A 14,293-nucleotide genomic window follows, 5' to 3' on the forward strand; every position below is an offset into this window, starting at 1 on the left:
CTACCGGCAGGCAGCGGCACGATACGGTGCTCAGGCGAAAGCGCCAAGTGTGTGTTGGCTACGCGTAAACAAACGCCTGCAGTAAGCAAGCATAGGAGAGCTATACTGTGTTAACTACAAGTACACTTATGCATACCTGCAAACCAATGTTAATTGCCTGGAATACCAAGTATTGGGTATTTTTTCGTCTCATTTCTTATGGTGCGAGGAAAGAGTGACTGCTTAAATGCTCCTGCGCGCACTCTGAATTTTTTACACGATCGACTTTCTTGTAGCTACTCGAGGCAAGTGCGTCTAACTGCAGCGGTCCTGGCGTTTTCTTTCCATACTGAGTCTCGTCTGTTTTGAGTGATCATTTTCGTTTACAAGTCAGCTCCAAAACTGCGTACGTTGTGAGAACTGTTTGCTGTGCAGTTTGACATCTGAACTGTGGAAGTGGTGGAATGAGTAACAAAATACAGGAACGAGTAATGACAATAGTTTATTAACGGTCAAAGCAAAATTCGCAGTGGAAGTTCTTGCCAAAAGTCGTGTCGTAAATTGTCCACACTCCTGAGAATTGAAAGAACAGGAAAAGTGCCATCCAAACATTTCGTAACTTACATCCATTAATTTACTCGGGAAACATGTACTTGCAAACACATGAGACAATATGTAGAACGCAGTAAATAACTCATTTTTGCTATATCCTTTGTATCTTGTTTTCTTGCCAAGTGCCAAACAACTACGAAAATGACTTTTTTCGACCAATAATTCCGACTTTTTCATTGTTGAAATAATTTTCATTAAAACATGTTTATTTATTTAAGTTTTACACTATGCAGTGTAGGTTTTTTAAATTCTTTTTGCTTCCAGGTATTTCGTCTCTCCTGCGGTTCTAGGCGCTGCAGTCTGGAGCCAAGCGACCGCTCTGGTCGCAGGTTCGAATCCTGCCTCAGGCAAGGATGTGTGTGGTGTCCTTAGGTTAGTTAGGTTTAATTAGTTCTAAGTTCTAGGCGACTGATGACCTCAGAGGTTAAGTCGCACAATGCTCAGAGCCATTTGAACCATTTATTTCGTCTCTCTTCCTCACTCGCAGAAGAACACTTAGTAGGAAGAAACACCAGGACTCTGTGTATTTTTTTCAATGTGCCAAGAAAACAAGTCATACAACATAATGAAAGTTAAGAGGAGACGAAAGCATAAAATCCATTTTTGTAATAGGAGTGAACTCGACGAGAATAGGTTATAGCTTTCGATGTTAGCTACGATATTGCAGCGCCCGTGTTATTCTGAATTACGATGCAAAGTTCCTTTGGAAATGCAACTTTTCATCGTACTTCAGAATACCACGGGCACGGCAATATTGTATTTATCTGCTAACACCGAGCAAGCTTTCAAGTAAAATGATTCATGTGTGCGGGAATATAAGTAATGGATTGACGAGTACAGGTTGCAGACGCACGCTTGACGACATATGGAAGTTTGGGGCTAGCAGTGAGTCGTGCACAGATAACCAAATGATAGCCGGCACGGTAGCTCAGCGTGTTCTGTCAGAGAGCCGGTTGACCTTTGTAATAAAAAAACTTGAACGGATGTCATTGTGACGTCCGCAACGACCAAACACAACGACCTACAATGAACAAAATGAAAAGAAAAAAAAATGGTAAGGTGGTCGCTCACCATAAGCGGAAAACCTGGGTTCGAGTCCAGGCGAGTCGAGTCCATATTCACAACTGCGAATGCATTTAGCGTATTCAATGTTAGGACACACCGTCGTAATCCCTTGTCTCTGCGAATGTGCAGCGTGCAACATCCTCGGAAATTTAGAACTCCATCCTCGGCACAACCCCCCCATGAATCATGGACCTTGCCGTTGGTGGGGAGGCTTGCGTGCCTCAGCGATACAGATGTCCGTACCTCTCTGTTGAGAGGCCAGACAAACGTGTGGTTCCTGAAGAGGGGCAGCAGCCTTTTCAGTAGTTGCAGGGGCAACAGTCTGGATGATTGACTGATCTGGCCTTGTAACATTAACCAAAACGGCCTTGCTGTGCTGGTACTGCAAACGGCTGAAAGCAAGGGGAAACTACAGCCGTAATTTTTCCCGAGGGCATGCAGCTTTACTGTATGATTAAATGATGATGGCGACCTCTTGGGTAAAATATTCCGGAGTCCCCCATTCGGATCTCCGGGCGGGGACTACTCAGGAGGATGTCGTTATCAGGAAAAAGAAAACTGACGTTCTGCGGATCGGAGCGTGGAATGTCAGATCCCTTAATCGGGCAGGTAGGTTAGAAAATTTAAAAAGGGAAATGGATAGGTTAAAGTTAGATATAGTGGGAATTAGTGAAGTTCGGTGGCAGGAGGAACAAGACTTCTGGTCAGGTGAATACAGGGTTATAAATACAAAATCAAATAGGGGTAATGCAGGAGTAGGTTTAATAATGAATAAAAAAATAAGAGTGTGGGTACGCTACTACAAACAGCATAGTGAACGCATTATTGTGGCCAAGATAGACACAAAGCCCATGCCTACTACAGTAGCACAAGTTTATATGCCAACTAGCTCTGCAGATGATGAAGAAATTGAGGAAATGTATGATGAGATAAAAGAAATTATTCAGGTAGTGAAGGGAGATGAAAATTTAATAGTCATGGGTGATTGGAATTCATCAATAGGAAAAGGGAGAGAAGGAAACATAGTAGGTGAATATGGATTGGGGGTAAGAAATGAAAGAGGAAACCGTCTGGTAGAATTTTGCATAGAGCATAACGTAATCATAGCTAATACTTGGTTCAAGAATCATAAAAAAGATTGTATACATGGAAGAATCCTGGAGATACTAAAAGGTATCAGATAGATTATATAATAGTAAGACAGAGATTTAGAAATCAGGTTTTAAATTGTAAGACATTTCCAGGGGCAGATGTGGACTCTGACCACAATCTATTGGTTATGAACTGTAGATTAAAACTGAAGAAACTACAAAAAGATGCTAATTTAAGGAGATGGGACCTGGATAAACTGAAAGAACCAGAGGTTGTAAGGTTGTACAGAGTTTCAGGGAGAGCATAAGGGAACAATTGACAGGAATGGAGGAAAGAAATACAGTAGAAAAAGAATGGGTAGCTCTGCGGGATGAAGTAGTGAAGGCAGCAGAAAATCAAGTAGGTAAAAAGACGAGGGCTAATAGAAATCCTTGGGTAACAGAACTGATATTGAATTTAATTGATGAGAGGAGAAAATATAAAAATGCAGTAAATGAAGCAGGCAAAAAGGAATATAAACGTCTCAAAAATGAGACCGACAGGTAGTGCAAAATGGCTAAGCAGGGATGGCTAGAGGACAAATGTAAGGACGTAGAGGCTTATCTCACTAGGAGTAAGATAGATACTGTCTACAGAAAAATTAAAGAGACCTTTGGAGAAAAGAGAGCCACTTGTATGAATATCAAGAGCTCTGATGGAAACCCAGTTCTAAGCATACAAGGGAAGACGGAAAGGTGGAAGGAGTATATAGAGGGTTTATACAAGGGCGATGTACTTGACAACAATATTATGGAAATGGAAGAGGATATAGATGACGACGAAATGGGAGATAACATACTGCGTGGAGAGTTTGACAGAGCAATGAAAGACCTGAGTCGAAACGAGGCCCCGGGAGTAGACAACATTCCATTAGAACTACTGACAGCCTTGGGAGAGCCAGTCCTGACAAAACTCTACCATCTGGTGAGCAACATGTATGAGACAGGCGAAATACCCTCAGACTTCAAGAAGAATATAATAATTCCAATCTCAAAGAAAGCAGGTGTTGACAGATGTGAAAATTACCGAACTAACAGTTTAATTAATCACAGCTGCAAAATACTAACGCGAATTTTTTACAGACGAATGGAAAAACTGGTAGAAGCGGACCTTGGGGAAGATCAGTTTGGATTCCGCAGAAATGTTGGAACACGTGAGGCAATACTAAACTTAAGACTTATCTTAGAAGAAAGAGTCGAGGGGCATGAAAGGGAAGCAGTGGTTGGGAAGGGAGTGAGACAGGGTTGTAGCCTCTCCCCGATGTTATCCAATCTGTATATTGAGCAAGCAGTAAAGGAAACAAAAGAAAAATTCAGAGTAGGTATTAAAATTCATGGAGAAGAAATAAAAACTTTGAGGTTCGCCGATGATAATTCAGTCAGAGACAGCAAAGGACTTGGAAGAGCAGTTGAATGGAATGCATAGTGTCTTGAAAGGAGGATATAAGATGAACACCAACAAAAGCAAAACGAGGATAATGGAATGTAGTCAAATTAAATCGGGTCATGCTGAGGGAATTAGATTAGGAGATGAGACACTTAAAGTAGTAAAGGAGTTTTGCTATTTAGGGAGTAAAATAACTGATGATGGTCGAAGTAGAGCAGATATAAAATGTAGACTGGCAATGGCAAGGAAAGCGTTTCTGAAGAAGAGAAATTTGTTAACATCGAGTATAGATTTAAGTGTCAGGAAGTCATTTCTGAAAGTATATGTATGGAGTGTAACCATGTATGGAAGTGAAACATAGACGATAACTAGTTTGGACAAGAAGAGAATAGATGCTTTCGAAATGTGGTGCTACAGAAGAATGCTGAAGATAAGGCGGATAGATCATGTAACTAATGAGGAGGTATTGAATAGGATTGGAGAGAAGAGAAGTTTGTGGCACAACTTGACCAGAAGAAGGGATCGGTTGGTAGGACATGTTCTGAGACATCTAGGGATCACAAATTTAGCATTGGAGGGCAGCGTGGAGGGTAAAAATCGTAGAGGGAGACCAAGAGATGAATACACTAAGCAGATTCGGAAGGATGTAGGTTGCAGTAAGTACTGGGAGATGAAGAAGCTCGCACAGGATAGAGAAGCATGGAGAGCTACATCAAACCAGTCTCAGGATTGAAGACCACAACAACAACAACAACAACTCGGCACAATCTATAGATCACTGACGTTATAGACAAACTTGAATTGTGGTTTGTTGCTGATTTAGATGAATGCACGAAAGACGCCCACATTTCGAGTAATTTGGTTTTGATCAAGTCACTCGTGTACAAAGGGCTTTAGACTAATCTTGTCTTCGCGGCCCCTACGGTAGCGGTATGTAAGTACGTACATTATTCCATTAATACTGGTACTTCACACTTTGTAAATAGTTTTTCGCACAATAGTGGACACTTGCCTTCTGCATTTCCGTAACGTCAAGCAGACCTGTCTCAATTTATGCCGCCCTTCATTATATAAGCTCAATATCTCTTTGTTTTTGGGCCCTACACACTTGAGCATTCGGCTAGAATACGACGTATGATTGGAAAGTTATAAGAATGGGCTTGTAATTGCACAATACTTACATTCTACTGTGATGCATCTCCTTCAAAATAATCTCCCTCTGGCTGAACACACCGACTCCAACGGTGTTTCCACTTTTGGAAATATTCTTGGATTTTTTTTTTTGTGGTGTGTGTTAAGGAAGCTCTCCGTATTTGCCTGGATGTCTTCAATCGAGTGAAATCTCTTCCCTTTCGATGACAATTTCAGTTTAGGAAACAGGTAGAAGTCCGCAGGGGCCAAATCAGGGAAATTTGGCGGTTGTGGAAGCACAGGAATTTTAAATTTGGTCAAAAATTCAATGATGGAGATGGCACGATGAGCCGGAGCATTGTCACGGTGTAGTACCCAACTCCTGTCTTTCCACAATGCAGGCCTTTCCTTCCGCACGTTTTCGCGGAAACCCCCAAGGACACATTTGTAGCATTCCTGGCTAATTGTCTGTCCTTCAGGGGTAAATTCATGATGCACAATACCGGTAGAATCGAAAAAGTCGCCAACATTGTCTTCACCTTCAATCGACTTTGTCGTGCTTTTTTCGGTAGTGGCGAACCTGGAGTATTCCACTGCGAAGAGTGCACATTGCTTTCAGGATCATATCCCTATGCCCACCATTCGTCACCTGTGATTATCCTGTTTAACAAATCTGGGTCATTTTTAGTCCGATTAACCAGTTCTTGGCACACTTCAGGCCGGTATTGCCTCTGGTCACTTGACAACACTTTTGGAATGAATTTTGCGGTTACTCGACGCATGTTCAGATCTTCAGTTAAAATTGACTTAACTGCATAGAAACTAAAATTAAGTTCATCAGCCATCTCCCTAATTGTAAAGCTACGATCAGAGTGCTCAAGTCGCGAACTTTGACAACATTTTCATTCGTTTTTGAGAGGGAAGGCCAGCCGGACCGTTGTTCATCTTCAAATGATTCGCGGCCATTTTTAGATCTGTTGAACCAGACAAAAACATTTGACTGGCTCATACAATTATCTCCAAATGCTGTTTTTAATAGGTCGTAAGTCTCAGAATCTGATTTCCCGGTTTTAAAACAAAATTTCGCATGAACTCGTTACTCCGTTTTTACGTCCATTTTCCCGCAGACAGAATCCGGAAACAAGTCCAAACAGACCCGCACTCAACCAGCTGCCGCAAAGAACTGAATAAAGGAAACGCATTTTCCTGTCAGAGGGCGTTCAAGGACAAGACAATGACTCACTCCCCACCCTCCGTGTACCTGTCTGCCAAACCAGTAAGCAGTAGTCGATCCATTCTTAAAACTTTCCAATCACACCTTATAAGTCAAACGATTATTTTGTATTCTGTCTTCTTTGCAGTCTGTATGCATCTTCGCAGTATCCTATCAATGAACAGACATCTACCATCTGTTTTACTTAAGAAGTATTCGTATATGATAATTCCATTTCATACTCACTAAACCGGCAGTCACCGGCGCTGTAGGTCATGCGTTGCATCAACGATCTGTCTCCACTGTATTCTGCCTGTTGCTATTTCCTCCCAACTGGCAACATTAAAGATTCCACCGTCTTTCTTTATGTCGTCTTCCTATCTATCAATGACCTGCAAAAATGCAGTATGAGACGTAGCAGCCATGTAGGGATCAAAATTTCAAATTGACTTAGCCACACTGTTTACTGACTGGACTGTCTAAGGCGTTTCTAGTTCTAGGCGCTACAGTCTGGAACCGCGCGACCGCTACGACCGCAGGTTCGAATCCTGCCTCGGGCATGGATGTGTGTGATGTCCTTAGGTTAGTTAGGTTTAAGTAGTTCTAAGTTCTAGGGGACTTATGACCTCAGCAGTTAAGTCCCATAGTGCTCAGAGCCATTTGAACCATTAAGGCGTTTCTATTATACATCATTTTCAAAGAAATATATAAAAGCATTCATATTAAAAGTGTCGTCTGTTGCTCATAAGATGGCTAAAATGGCTCTGAGCACTATGGGACTCAACTGCTATGGTCATTAGTCCCCTAGGACTTAGAACTACTTAAACCTAACTAACCTAAGGACATCACACACATCCATGCCCGAGGCAGGATTCGAACCTGCGAGCGTAGCAGTCGCACGGCTCCGGACTGCGCGCCTAGAACCGCGAGTGCTCATAAGATGACTAGGTATTATGCACCCACATGTTCAGTACAAGCAGTGCTTCTGACATGAACATTTTTACATATGCCTTGAAAATGCTGTACAATCGAAACGAGTAAGGTAGTTACAAACAAAAAACAGTGTGGCTAAGACAATTTGAGATTTTGTGTATTCTCATCTGTTTGTTGGTATGTCCACGTGTCTTTTTCTTGTCTCTAACTTACGGATTACGTGACCTGTCCATCGGAGTAGCCTGCTCTTTTGATGTTGTAAAACGTTGGGCTGGTTCCTGATCTCATGAAGTTGATGGTTCTTTCTTGCTCTGCAAATACTTGCCTCTGTCGCCACTTGGTCCTACATTCCGCTCACTGAATATCTTTGAAATGTTAAGAGGCTTTTGTGTCTTATTTAGTTACTGTCAAGCGTTCTGAATCGTAGAGGACAACGGGACGAATAACGGCACTGTAAACGTTCCTTTTCACAGGATATATAGACATCTGGATCCAGCAGAAATTCTTTCGTTTACATGTATTAGTATTTGATTATAACGATCGCGCTCCTTACCAGATACGTGAACTGATCAACAGATTTGGAATTGTCTTCAACAGTAAAGTGCCCTTGTGCCTACTTAATTTCGTCTACTTGCATAATATGTTCTTTTTTTTATTTCTACTTTTTATTGGTGCGTAGTTCTGCTTTACTTGTGTAGTACATTTAATCAAGAACTTGTCATCTCCCATTCGTATCCCATTACATTCTTCAACTTTCTGTCTCTTATGAATTTCTCTAGGGGGAGATAAATCAGTACACATAACAGTACATCTTTTTATCTTAATCCATTTGTTATGGGGATAGGTTGTGAATATGCTCCTCCACTTTGTACTTTCACTCTCCAGTCACTCATACACACTCTAATCATTTCCTGTGGCAGGAGGTTAGAGCGGCAGTTTCCTGCCGCAGAGCAAGTGGTTGGCGGTTGTTAGGGGGTCGTTGCGAGCGGCTAGCGTGTACGCGGCGTTGGAAAAACCCGAGTGGACGCTTGGCAGGGGTGCATATGGCCGTGTTTGCGCTCATGGAGAAATTTATATGCCACGGAGAAATTTATATGCCACAGAAAAATTGATAAAAACAAAACTAAGAGTGCCATGGAGGTGCGAGTTGCCACTTATGGAAAGGAAAAACGTGTAAAGCTCAATTATCTAGACGCTCCACAAAAATATACTGTATAATAGTTTAAAAGTTACTTTTGCCTTAAAAATTGTAAATTTATGAAAGTTCAAAACCTAATATCTCGGCAATGCTTTGACTGATTAATATGAGAAAAGTGTCTACGGCTGCGTCTAGTAGAACTGCATCGAGGAATCATAGCCGATTTAGCAGAACATGTACCAATTTTGAATGGGGGGGTCGGAATATGGGATTCGACTGAGAGAAACTATTTTTCGTCATAAATAAATTTAAAGAGATGGAACTAGCGGCAGCATTCTAAAGTTTAAAGAGGTAGATGAATAATTAAGTATGTATTTTTATTTGTTTATTTATGTTTAGTACCAAAAATCCGGGAAAAGCAAAATCACACAACACGAACATTATTTGTGAAAAAACAGTGGCAGATACAAAAAATTTGACTTTAAATTGTTATTACCCAGAAAATTTCCAAAATTTTCAATGTATCATACGTGTTTTTGTGTTTAGTTTTACAATATTCGTTATTTTTTTGTCAAACATTGTTTTGAGTTAGGCATTCGTTTCGAGGGTACACAGGGCGGCCATCTTTGGGACAGGGGAGTTGGTTCTGAGCAATGCTAAGAGCCGAACGTGCAGTGCATCTGGAGTTGGTAGTGGGTTGGTAGCCACGTTCGCGGACAAGCATGTATGTAGCGACGTTCGAAACCGATCAAGTGTAGTGCAATATAGTGGTTTACAACAGCAGACAAGAGTGTATTTTGTGAATTGTGAACAGACTGTCGAGTGCTGTGACCGCGACATATGAATTTGATAGTGAAGTGTTCTAGCATCAGTTGTTAAAGGCCGCCATAACGTAAAAGACCCTCAGATTGCATTTTGAGTTTAGAGAGTTTACTGAAGAAAAATAAACTACTTGTTCAAATTGACTCAATATTTTAAATTTCACCGCAATACCTGCCTACATTGTTTTGTTATATTTTATTTCAGCTAAAAAATTGAGTTTATGACAGGTGTGAGCTGGCATCTTATGATGAAAACGTAGCCAAATATTGAGACGAGCCACATCTCTGGGCCACTTAATTAAGCCGAGTGTAACAAATATATATATTTTCGTGTTATAGCACACGGGGGCTCGAGCCAAACTATTCAAACTTTAATGTGTAGTGCCCAGTACCGTCGTAATGAATATGTTTGGGATTCGGAACTTCAAGGTTTTATAGAGGATATCTCGATGAACACTGTTGTACACTCTTTAAACATCCATGAACAGTACCTCGCCTAGCCTTTTCCGTTTGCCAATTTCTTTCTTTCTTTCGCTTACGCCATAGTCCAACAGCGATCGCAGAGTCGGCGTGGTTACAACGGATTTGGCAATGTTAGTTTACGGATGGCCGGATGCCCTTCCTGCCGCCGCCCCGTACCCCCAAGGACGGAATCAGTGTACCCCAACTGTCTGCGTCTAGTGTAAAGCGTGAAATAGTGCGGACGCATTTCAAATGTCTGCGACGCGTGTAACTGAGGTGGAACGTGGGGACCAGTCCGGTATTCCCCTAGCGGGATTTGGAAAACCGCCTAAAAACCACATCCAGGCTGGCGGGCACACCGGCCCTCGTCGTTCATCCGCCGGGCGGATTCGGTATGGGGCCGGCGCGCCCACCCGAGTCCATGAAGCAGCGCATTAGCGCTCTCGGCTACCCTGGCGGGTGCCTTTTCTGATTGCCAATATTTCTCAAGAATTCATCTAAGAGCAAACACAAGAAGCGTACAGCTCGAGGTGACCACACTATGCGCTTCTCCCTTACAGAGATTGTAGATGAAAGGCGGGAAAGAGATTCCGAGAGTAGCATCTGCTGCAAAAGGCAACCTTCACAAGAGACGCTTCACGGTCTGGAGAGACGTCTGATAAACCACGAAACGCAGCACGTAGCGGGTGAAGGAGATACCGAGGGCACACAGGCGCCCTCCCGTCCCCAGAACCAGACGCTGTAATAGCGCAGCAAGCATTTCCAGCAAGCCCGCTAACGAGGAATTAGCCTCCGTAGGCGAAGACGCTAAAGCACGTTTGCGAGCGTACTATCCTCTAAACCTCTTGCTGCAGTGTGTGGTGGGGAGAGGGCAAGCGATGCCTTTGACGGCGATGAGCTCGTTGGATGGGGGACCTTGTAGTTGTCAGCTTCACTAACCACAGCATGTGGGCTAAGTGCCGACATAGTAGTTCGCCCCCTTCCCTTGTGTTACACAGCACGTCACTTCACAGACACACACCTCACACTGAAGTTTCGATAGGTCACGATTCTGCAGCTTTCAACGCGCTGGGGGACTTTATTCCTTATCACACCACGCACAGCACGATATTCTCATAAATACCCAATATTATCAATTTGTGAATGAGAAATCCAGTTCATGATTTCTACTTATACAGGACGCAAAATATTTAAACCGACGAGCTCTGGGAGGCTGCATGGGATGCCAAAACAAATATGTTTCTCTAATGTCATAAATTCCTGTGAACATTATTTAATCTGGTAGAGGATGTATTCGCTCTTCCGTTTTGAAGCCTGATTTGTTTTTGTAACGGTTCCTGTTACTGGTAGATGTCTTATTTCACTTTTCAGTTGCAGTATCTGTTTCACAGTCACATTTAGTTGTATGTCTTGACCCAGCACGCTACTAGTTGACTAATGGAGCAATACACCTGGAGTGAGGACTCTGACATGGCTGCTATTTACTGCATAGCGATGGGGTCTTCAGCATTTACATTTCACACGTTTAGAGTCAGTTTAATCAGTCTGCCACATTTACTCGCGCTCATCAAGTGTGGGTCTGCATCAATGTTGGGCAGGTGTTAATGGTGACTGTTTAACTGGACCATATCTCCTACCTAGGCCGTTAAATGGCAGGCATTATTATAATTTCGTCACGACTGTTGGATAACGTGTCATAAGCTGCAAGCCAGTGCTTCCAGCATGAAGGGCGCCGGCACATTTCCGTCATCATGTGCGTCGATTCTTGAACCGACAGTTTCCAGAAAAGTAGATTGGCTCTGTTTGTCCTGTACTATGGCCCACTCGATCTATTCTGGACTTTTTTGTGCGGAGGGACATGCGCAACATTGTTCAGAAAACTCCTGTTGAATCAGAAGAGAATCTGGTTGCACAGACAATAGCAGCAGCAGCAGACCTAACATCAGCCACCAGCGCCACTTTCGTTTTCAAGTCAATGGACGTATTTTTGAACGGGTAATGTAAATGAAGTAATTGTGTTAATGTTGTTGTCTCTTGGTAATAAAGAATTACAAATTGTGTACGTTACTATTTGTCTCCTATATGTAAGATCTGATGTCCTCGTAAAATGGTGTCTCATTGGAAAACACACTAGAAAATGAGTTTTCAGTGTCCTCCCATAATTTATTGGCTTAATTAATTTTCATCTAAGAAAACTCCTTCCACCAGTTCAAAAGTCCCAACAGGAAAATATGACATAAGAGAAAAATATTTATTTTCGTGTTCCATGCAATCTCACAGAGTGTCGATTTAAACAAATTTCGCCCTGTATACATAATGTAGACGATGTTACTCTTATCTATTTTGTATAGTTCCGCTGAAATGCTAATGATCTGCATATCTAAGAAATTTGATATTTCTTGTACGCCTGTTCAATGGTGTTGAATTTTAATAACCAGTGGTGTATGTGTAAAATCATTTATACGAAAAGAAACACGAAAGCGATTGGAAATATGTTACGTTGTATTACATGAGGACGAACTTATAAAATACCAAAATTTAAGTCAGAGAAGCAAAGACCTCCTAGTGGGAAACTATCGATGAGACATCGGTCAAGGACTTCCAGCTGATCCATGATTGTTATGAACAGTGACTACATGGAGAGAAGCTCACACAGGAAGTGCAGAAATTTGTATCATTCCTGACGTGACTGCGTCTGTTCTGTCGGAAATATCCTACAGGACAGATACCACTCAAATCAATAATTCTATGAGCGCGATCAATATGATGTAAAAGTTTCAATGCGGATGCACAATCGATGTCCGAAGTCCTACGGGAATAAGAAACCTGCGAGTCAGGTTAATAGACGGGGGTCGTTGCGGTGCAGCGGAAAGTTGGGATTTTAAGTCTAAATGCAAATGGCTCTGAGCACTATGGGACTTAACATCTGAGGTCATCAGTCTCCTAGAACTTAGAACTACTTAAACCTAACTAACCTAAGGACATCACACACACCCATGCCCGAGGCAGGATTCGAACCTGCGACCGTAGCAGTCTCGCGGTTCCGGACTGAAGCGCCTAGAACCGCACAGCCACAGTGGCCGGTGATTTTTGGTCTGAAGGAAAGCGTGTCTAGATGACCGAGGAGGATAGAGCAACAGTTGTAGAGAAACGGAACATGCCGGTTCGAGTCCCGGCCCGGCACAAATTTTCCTGCGCGGCCACTCCTGCCGGATGTTCGAGTCCTCCCTCGGGCATGTGTGTATGTATTGTTCTTAGCATAAGTTAGTTTAAGTAATGTGTAAGTCTAGGGATTGATGACCTTAGCAGTTTGGTCCCTTAGGAATTCACACAAATTTGAACACAGTTTTTCAACCGTCGACGTTGCATTGCCGCAGTGCCCACTGTGGCTGGAAGTCATCATTTCTTTTCTATCTCTTTCCTATACCGTTTCCTTTCCATTCATCTCATCACAATTATTCTTGTTTGATTCAGTTTCTCATCTGACTGATTCAAATGTCACGTTACTCTAGGCGTGCATATAAATCCGCAAGCCACTTTTTGCTGTGTGGTGTAAGTTACTTCCTATGTGGCGACTACCACCAATAAAGAAATTAAAACTCGCAGATTACCTTGATTTACACTTAAAGTTTATGTAACTTTTGCAGTGTTATGTAGTTTCCTCTCTTCATCTCTCCGAGTGGTTCCGTGACACCAGCCAGCAGCGTTCTAATAAAAGAAGTTTATGGACACAGCGTAGCGCCTAGTACAGATTCTTTACTTTTCTAAGATTTGTGACTTACGAATTTCATGAATGTATTTTTACCCTTTCTCTGTACTCGGATCCACGGTTACTAAGCATTCTGAGATGATTCAATTCTAGCTAAAAATGCTAATATTCTGTTTATTTTCGTATAATTTTACAATACCAGCACTGGGCCTTTTTCAAGTACCTTTTCGAAATTTCTATTTTTATAAAACAACAATAGAGTTTTTTAAGAGGATACATGAAAATGGCTTTATGCCGCAATTGTACAACAATAGGAATATAAACTAAGAATTAACCGTTTCAACCAGCACTAAATTGTCCGCTCCCGGTAGGGGAGTGAAAAGCCGGCACGGTAGCTCAGCGTGTTCGGTCAGAGAGCTGGTTAGCCTCTATAACAAAAAACTGAGTGGAAGGATCAACAAACGAACTAGAACGGATGTCATGTGACGTCCGCAACGAACAAACACCACAATCGACAAAATGTAGAAGAAGGCAAAAAAAGTGTTCAGCGCGACAGAATATCAACGCCTAGGGCCCGGGTTCGATTCCCGGCTGGGTCGGAGATTTTCTCCGCTGAGGGACAGGGTGTTGTGTTGTCCTAATCATCACCATTTAATCCCCATCGACGCGCAACTCGCCGAAGTGGCGTCAAATCGAAAGACTTGCACCTGGCG

General features: G+C 42.3%; 1 protein-coding gene across 2 annotated transcripts in view; it reads right to left on the reverse strand.

The window, feature by feature from the left end:
* Positions 1-14,293, reverse strand: part of LOC126271900 (uncharacterized) — a 752,940-nt gene that overhangs the window by 345,923 nt on the left and 392,724 nt on the right. The window lies entirely within an intron of this gene.

This window comes from Schistocerca gregaria, chromosome 5 (assembly GCF_023897955.1).
Source record: "Schistocerca gregaria isolate iqSchGreg1 chromosome 5, iqSchGreg1.2, whole genome shotgun sequence".
NCBI lineage: Eukaryota > Metazoa > Arthropoda > Insecta > Orthoptera > Acrididae > Schistocerca > Schistocerca gregaria.